Source organism: Biomphalaria glabrata, chromosome 3 (genome assembly GCF_947242115.1).
Source record: "Biomphalaria glabrata chromosome 3, xgBioGlab47.1, whole genome shotgun sequence".
Taxonomy (NCBI): domain Eukaryota; kingdom Metazoa; phylum Mollusca; class Gastropoda; family Planorbidae; genus Biomphalaria; species Biomphalaria glabrata.
The window spans coordinates 25,160,156-25,167,571 of record NC_074713.1 but is presented as its reverse complement, the minus strand read 5'-3'; the positions used below and the strand labels follow the sequence as shown (position 1 = coordinate 25,167,571).

Below are 7,416 nucleotides of genomic sequence, written 5' to 3'. Positions count from 1 at the left end.
ACCCCTATATAAACTAAAATTAAGTAGATGTAGATATTTGGATCAGTGATTCCCGAAGTGGTCTATATAGAGCAGACTTCTAAATTAAAGGGTCTTCGAGAGTTAAAAATGATATGGGTTTACGGTAGACCTCATTTAAGCGGGTAGAACTTTAAATTTTATTTCCAATGGATAATAAACATTATTATTCTTAAAATCGTATCTTACCTTATAAAATATAGATGTTACCTGAAAAAAGAAAGTCCTACTCGTGTCCTTATAAGCCATATAGGTTTAATCTAGTCATGCATCTTTATATATTATCAATGAATGTTAACCTTGTTGTTTTTTTTATGTTAACATGTTGTTTATATAGCTTAATTATTTAGACTTAGTTTAATAGGTTCTCCCGCGCCGTTAGGCGCATAGCTCTCTCTATAGCATATGAAACTAATTTTAAAAACATGGCAGAATCTTAAATTATCTTTCTATTCACATATTCTTCCATATCTCCTCTCTTTCCTCCCTAACCCTTTCTCAACCACATAGACTTTTGATAGGAATGTGAACTTCCCAACACGCACACATAATTATATGGCCCGTAAATTGTATTATATATCCCTTTTCTCACACACTCCCCCCCCCCCCCGACACACACACAAAGTTAATCGAACATACAATATCTGACTTTTTTCTGCTTCTAAATTCTAAATTGAAATATTTAATAGGCTCTATGTTGCTTTTCAACCCAGCCCCAAAAAAACGTTTTGTTTTGTTTTTAATTCTCTTCAAATTATATGTAGGCCTACTTTTAATAGGCCTTTACAGATATTTGCGGGTTTCTCTAGAAAAAAAAAAGACAATATTTATTTGGTTTTGTTAGTTAACATTTTTAAGTCCAAAATGAAGAGCTACGCATTAAAGAAAGATTGATTCCATTTTGTTTTTAAAACTTGTGACACACAAACACACACATTCACGCAGCTTTTCATAATTTAGAGAAAAAGAGAAAAAATATGTCAGCTGGGGCTGCGTACCCACGGAGAATACTGCAATCCTCATTCAATCCTCATTAATTTTCGGACTCGAAGACAACCCTATAAACATGCCCATTACGGCCCAGTATCAGTTTTAATTAGGGTTATCCCCCTTTGCCCTAATTGCAGCCCTAAATAGCCCAAATCGCGCCCTAATGGGCGCGCATACCGTTTGCACATTGGCGTCATTAGGTTCCCATAAGGGACCAATACGGGCTACCCTAATCGTGCCAATATCGGCCCAGAATGGGTAAACCCACTTCCGGATTCATTGGGGATTTCCAGAATCGCGCCCTAATCAAGCCCATACTAGCCCCAATGGTTTAGTAACTGAGATTTTCATTGGGGTTTAATTAGGGATAACCCTTATTGTGCCAATATCGGTCCGATGCTGGCCATAATGGTTTAGTAATTGAAATATTAATTAGGGTTCAATTAGGGATAACCCTTATTGTGCCATTATTGGTCCAATGCTGGCCCTAATGGTTTAGTAATTGAAATATTAATTAGGGTTCAATTAGGGATAACCCTTATTGTGCCAATATCGGTCCGATGCTGGCCATAATGGTTTAGTAATTGAAATATTAATTAGGGTTCAATTAGGGATAACCCTTATTGTGCCATTATCGGTCCGATGCTGGCCCTAATGGTTTAGTAACTGAAATATTTATTAGGGCTCAATTAGGTATTATCATGCAAATACTGTCTCCGATGGTTCAGTCATTAAATTTTATTATGGCTTAATTAGGAATAATCTTTAATGTTTTTCAATACTGTAGTTTAAAACAAATTCATTAGTGATTTTTTGTTTATAATGCCCTTTTTGTTCAAATGCAGCTCAATGGTTTAGTATGAGATTTTTAACCTTTTACATAGGTCTACTTTCACACTGATGATTTAGATCTAGCAATAGAATTATTTGGAAATTATAATAATTGAATCAGTGCATGATTTCTATATACATCTAGCTATAATGTCAACATATTTATAAAGTAATGGACAAGTTAAATTACATTTTTGGGTTTGAACACTATCAAACAATACAATTTTTGGTAACGTACTATATAAGACTTGCATGCTCTGATCATTTATTCTTAAATCAAACTTACACAATTAACTTTTTTTTATTTTTTATTCATGGAATAATTAACCAACACAAAAGACAAATATAACAGCACAAACAAGATATCAAGACAGCATTTTCATTCAATTCTTAGCATTCTTTACAAGCTGACTTCAAGACTGGTGGCAATAATTCATATTTTGACTTCCATGCAGCAGCTGGAACAAACAAACAAACAAATAAATATTATAGTCATGTAATAAAACTACCTTCAAGCTGTATTAATAATAAAAAGAATCTAACAATTAAACATCAGAAGACCTTATTATTTTTTTATTTTTTTTTTGCTGGTGAATTATTACCATGTGTTCATGCTTCGGTGTCTACTGTGCGTACCAAAACAAAGGAAATGGTCATAACACAGCTTCTCTACGCCTTACTTTCTCACACTAAACATGATATCCATCTAGCTGTCAACGAATTTGCGTACGCTGCAGCCTCTTTTGATTTAACTATAAACCTCGGTAAAAAGCTTGGAGTTAGGGCCTTGATGACGGAAGGCCCAGGAGAGATCTAAATGGAGGGATCTGTAAAAGCAGGCCATATCCCTCCACGGGCTGTAGCATCACTGGGATGGATGGATGGTAAAAGCCGGTATAAACTTCTTATAGTCCGACAGTCAGGCTGGGTAGGGCACGTATCCCGTATGGGGAACGAAAATATTGTTCGGCGTAACAGAGGTACCCCACGGAAACGTTTCTTTAGAAAACTAATGCAATGATTTAAGTCTATTAAGAAAAAATGCGTTCAGTTTCTTTGTCACAAAGTGCCTGTTTTACCCTATAACGTAGAAATTTGCGTCACTTGATGTTTCGTACTAAAGCCATAATGAATATACTAATTCCATAATTAAATGTCTGAACGTAACCATCTAAGAAGTTACACTGCAAAGACTTTCTTCCAAGCCAATAATAGTATCTAACAAATTTTAATTCTAAAAATCATGAAATGAGCAATATTTAATGTATTCATTTTTTATTTAAATGACAAAATTGTAACACGTTAATGTTTAAAAGGAGTTAAAACAAAACTTATACAGGCGACATGATATCACGAAGATGACCTTTGAGGATAAGTTATCAGCGGCAGGGTCATAATTATTGTAATCGCACTTCTATCTCTCAAAAGATTTCCACTACTTACACCACACCTTGGCCTTTGATGATAAGTTATCAGCGGCATGATCATAATTATTCTAATCGCACTTCTATCTCTCAAATGATTTTTTACTTGGCCTTCGATCCGGATAATATTATGATATTACAACCCCCACATCCATTAGAAGCGCTATAGCTAAGTATACACCCAGATTTACAATAAGATTTCTCATTAAGAAAACAAAGTGGAAGAGGAAACTCTATAAACGTATTAGTAACAAGTCATAAAATGTCAAAAAGCATTCTTCATAATCATATTTATATATAAAATATTTAATTGGGAATGAAATGACCGTGGATGAAGTGACCGGTGGATGAAGTGACCAGGGGATGAAATGACCGGGGATGAAGTGACCGGGGATGAAATGACCGGGGATGAAGTGACCGGGGATGAAATGACCGGTCACCGGTTTAAATCTAGACTGTAGGAGGACTTATAAGGGGATGAGGTATCCCTGAAAATCTTATTTTTATTACTTCTAAAGCTAGGCCTTTGAAATTTGTTATGGTATCATATAATGATATTCTTAAATAAATAATGCTAAAAAAAAAAGGTTTTTTTGAATGATGGTTGCCATGGTAACGGCGGCCATATTGTTTATTGTATACAAATTAAAACTCTGAATTTTGTAAAAACTATTGATCAGAAATACATGAAATTGAATTAAAAGATAAGAAAAAAGGTTCCTCTAAATTGGTACAACGTCAGAATTAAAGATTTAAGTATGTTAAATTTTTTACAAATTTTTGAATTTTTAGTATTTTTTAGACCTAAAAAAAACAGGATAAATATTAATTAAAAATACTTTTTAAAAAAGTAAATAAAATATTGAAAAAAAAATCATTGTACGAGTAAAGTTAATGATGTCTTTAAGAAGTGTTTCATATTTCATCAAAATCTATCAAGTAGTTTAGGAGAAATTCCTAGTAAGGCACAATGACATGTGCAAAAACTAACATTTTGAGAAAAATGAATTTAAAGTATAAATTTTATTAAGATTTTGTCTCATAGCCCTTACATAAACATTAAAAAAAAAACATGTTTTAGACAAAGATTTAAGCAATAAAAATGATTGTAATGTAAAGAAAAATGATTGATCTACTTGATTATGTTATTAGTTAAAAATCGATATCCTAGACCTAAGACTTTATATCTAATTGCCATGTACAATTACATCTAGAACTAACAGAACACTAAAGCAACTCTTCAGATTTGTAGTCTTTATCTGATGGTCCATTTTCGTAATAACAAAAATATTCCCAAAATGACTTCGGGCATATAACCTTTCTTAGGAAATTATTTAACCGAGCGAGGCGAGGCCACCTGGTATATTAGCCTAATATTAATATGTTACAACAACCATTGAATGATAAATTCCATTTCCGTTTTTTTCCCCGAAAAAAATCTGGTATAGCGAATGTGTAAATCTTCTCAGATTATATAAAAGTTTAATGATAGGCCTATAGACTTATATTAACAAAAGAGCCTTTCGAAATGAACATCTATATATTTATTAATTACAAATCTTATATAAACTCTCTCTGTTTGTCTGGTACTATTTTTTATTTTATTTCCCCAACATTTATTCTCTGATCTAAGAAAACACGAATCAATAAAAAACTAACCAATTAGTAAATTAATTATTTTGTTTGGGATCTAACTATGGAAATAAATGCTACTTATTGTGAGATTGAATGACTTTATTTGTGGACTTATTCCCCTTATTACGTTTTGCACACGTTTTTTTTTTCCATCCCTATATTCCCATTCTCGTATCAAGTTAAAATTTCGCACAATTATTCATAGTCGATGACAATAAAAATTTATCGTCATCGACTATGAATAATTGTGCGGACGCGTTTGTATCTTGGATCAAAACTAGAATGGGCCGGAAGCCATTTTTCAGTTTTCTTTTTAAATTAAACTGACATTATTAGGGTTTAAGAATCATATATAATATGTTATCAAAATTTTGATAAGCCTATAGACCCAGATTTAGAAACGGGAGCGCGGCGAAATGAACGTCTATTTATTTCTTACAATCATATCTTATAGAACTTTGCTGTTAGCAGATTCAGAAGCTGGTCCACGTGTACAATTTATAAGCTAGATCTAAATCTATAGTTTCTAGATTCCATAGCAATATAGGCCATTGAGGAAGATTTAAAAAAATGGCAAGGCCAAAATTTGGAGCAGCAGGGTATCGATCCCTGTACCTCTCACATGCTAAGCGAGCGCTCTACCACTTGAGCTACAGCCCCAATGATTTGTAAGCTACCATGCAATACTTCATTTATTAAAATTTGAATAAGAAGGTAGGTTTCTTTAAACAGCAATATTTGGGCCATGGTTGGGCTGTTCGTCAACCTATACGAAGATGCAGCGCATGCTTCTATATTAAGGAGTCAATGACAGACTGGTCCCATAGCAGTGGCGTAACGTAGCCAGAGTGGGGGATGGGGGTCAAAATTCCAAAGTCTCACCAGGCACCCACTTATTGAGTGGGGCCCCCATACGAGTGTCCATTTTTTTTTACATTAAATATTAAATATGACACCACTGCCATTTGCAATCTTGCTAATCATGTTGTTATATAAGTTATAAATAGTCACATTCTTGCATTCCACACAGATTAACTCTTTCCGTGTGGGTTACTATTAGGCTATCTTATCTTATATGAAACAGACGTTACTTAAAAAAAGAAGAAGTAACCTAGTGAGTTTTATATTATTAAGTTATATGATATGTCATGATATCGAATGTCAAAATACAAGGGCCCGTAAAGAGGTCACTGCCCTAACCTTTATTTATTTTAACACCTTAAATTCAACAAAAGAAACTGTAAGATAAGGCCTGACGAGGCATATATACCCATTGTCATTGTGATTGAGTGGACTCACGATCATTAAAACTCCAAATCACTTTGCTTCCATTACACATTCACAAATATTGCCTACAAGATGTATCGAGTCCTTAGGCTTTATTAATTAATAATTATTAATTAGGCCTACTAATTAAAGTAGTTATCAATAAAAAGATCTCGATTGAACCAATTGACTACTGTGGGTTTTCGTTGTTTTGGTAAGCAGTGCAGGTCAAAGTCAGTAGCATGCATGTGTGTGTACCTGGCATAGGATATTTGTAGGAAAAGTGGTATATGCGGCTGAGAGGCGACTATACCGCTTGGCTGCCTATCAAGGAAGTTTGGCTTATTAATATCATTGGGCTCGAGTTCAAAACTCGACTAGAGTTTATTTGCTGACCGCCTTAAGGGAGCACGAAAACTTTCTCGCAGGTACCCCTCCCTTACGGCTTTACAAAAGAAATTGGGTTCTATAGTGCACCGAGTATGCTACAAGCGTGAAAGTTGCGCTACATAAAAGCAACTAAAAAACAGTACCAGGGGAAAAGAAGAACAGATTCTAATCAAGACGAAAGACAGGGAAGAAAGAAAAAGAGAAAGACGGTCAACAGATCATGTGTGGTACCCCAACGGTCCAACAGACTATGGGATAGATGTAGGTGATTGATGAATATAAGATAGGCCGGTAACGTCTACATATGAGAGGTTAGCTCCTATCACTCATAACAAACATAACTCGATCAGTAAGCGAATTTGATACTTTTTTTTTAACACTGACCAAAAAAAAAAAAAACAACTGCAATATACATTGCTTTTCGTATTGGACGAATATTGACCTACGGTACCTATTAAAATAAAAAGTAACCATTGGAGCAGCAGGGTATCGATCCCTGTACCTCTCACATGCTAAGCGAGCGCTCTACCACTTGAGCTACAGCCCCTTATAATAGTGTTGTTGACTACCGGTAGTTTGAAAAGCAGTGCTAGCTTAAAACACAATGAGCTAAATGCTGTACAACGAGTGGCGTCACCCATCGGTTGTATTTGCATCGTAGTTATTTTATATTATTAAATCAGGTAAAAAAGACATTATTACCAGATTTTAGGAAATTCAATTATTAATTTAAAGGATGTCGTTTCATCTTCTAAGTAGATCTTTCTACCTTCGTCATAGCAACAATATCAAGGCCTATTCAAAAGATTCTTTTAAAGAAAACATTTTAATGCCTCTATAAACTACTTCCCTTTTACAGCAT

At 34.2% G+C, this 7,416-nt stretch overlaps 2 non-coding genes across 2 annotated transcripts; both read right to left on the bottom strand.

Annotated features, from left to right (window-relative positions):
• Positions 1–5,485: 5,485 nt before the first annotated feature.
• Positions 5,486–5,558, bottom strand: Trnaa-agc (transfer RNA alanine (anticodon AGC)). The gene has a single exon. It is a non-coding gene; the product is annotated as a tRNA-Ala (tRNA).
• A 1,470-nt stretch (positions 5,559–7,028) lies between these two features.
• Positions 7,029–7,101, bottom strand: Trnaa-agc (transfer RNA alanine (anticodon AGC)). Its single transcript has one exon. It is a non-coding gene; the product is annotated as a tRNA-Ala (tRNA).
• Positions 7,102–7,416: the final 315 nt, after the last annotated feature.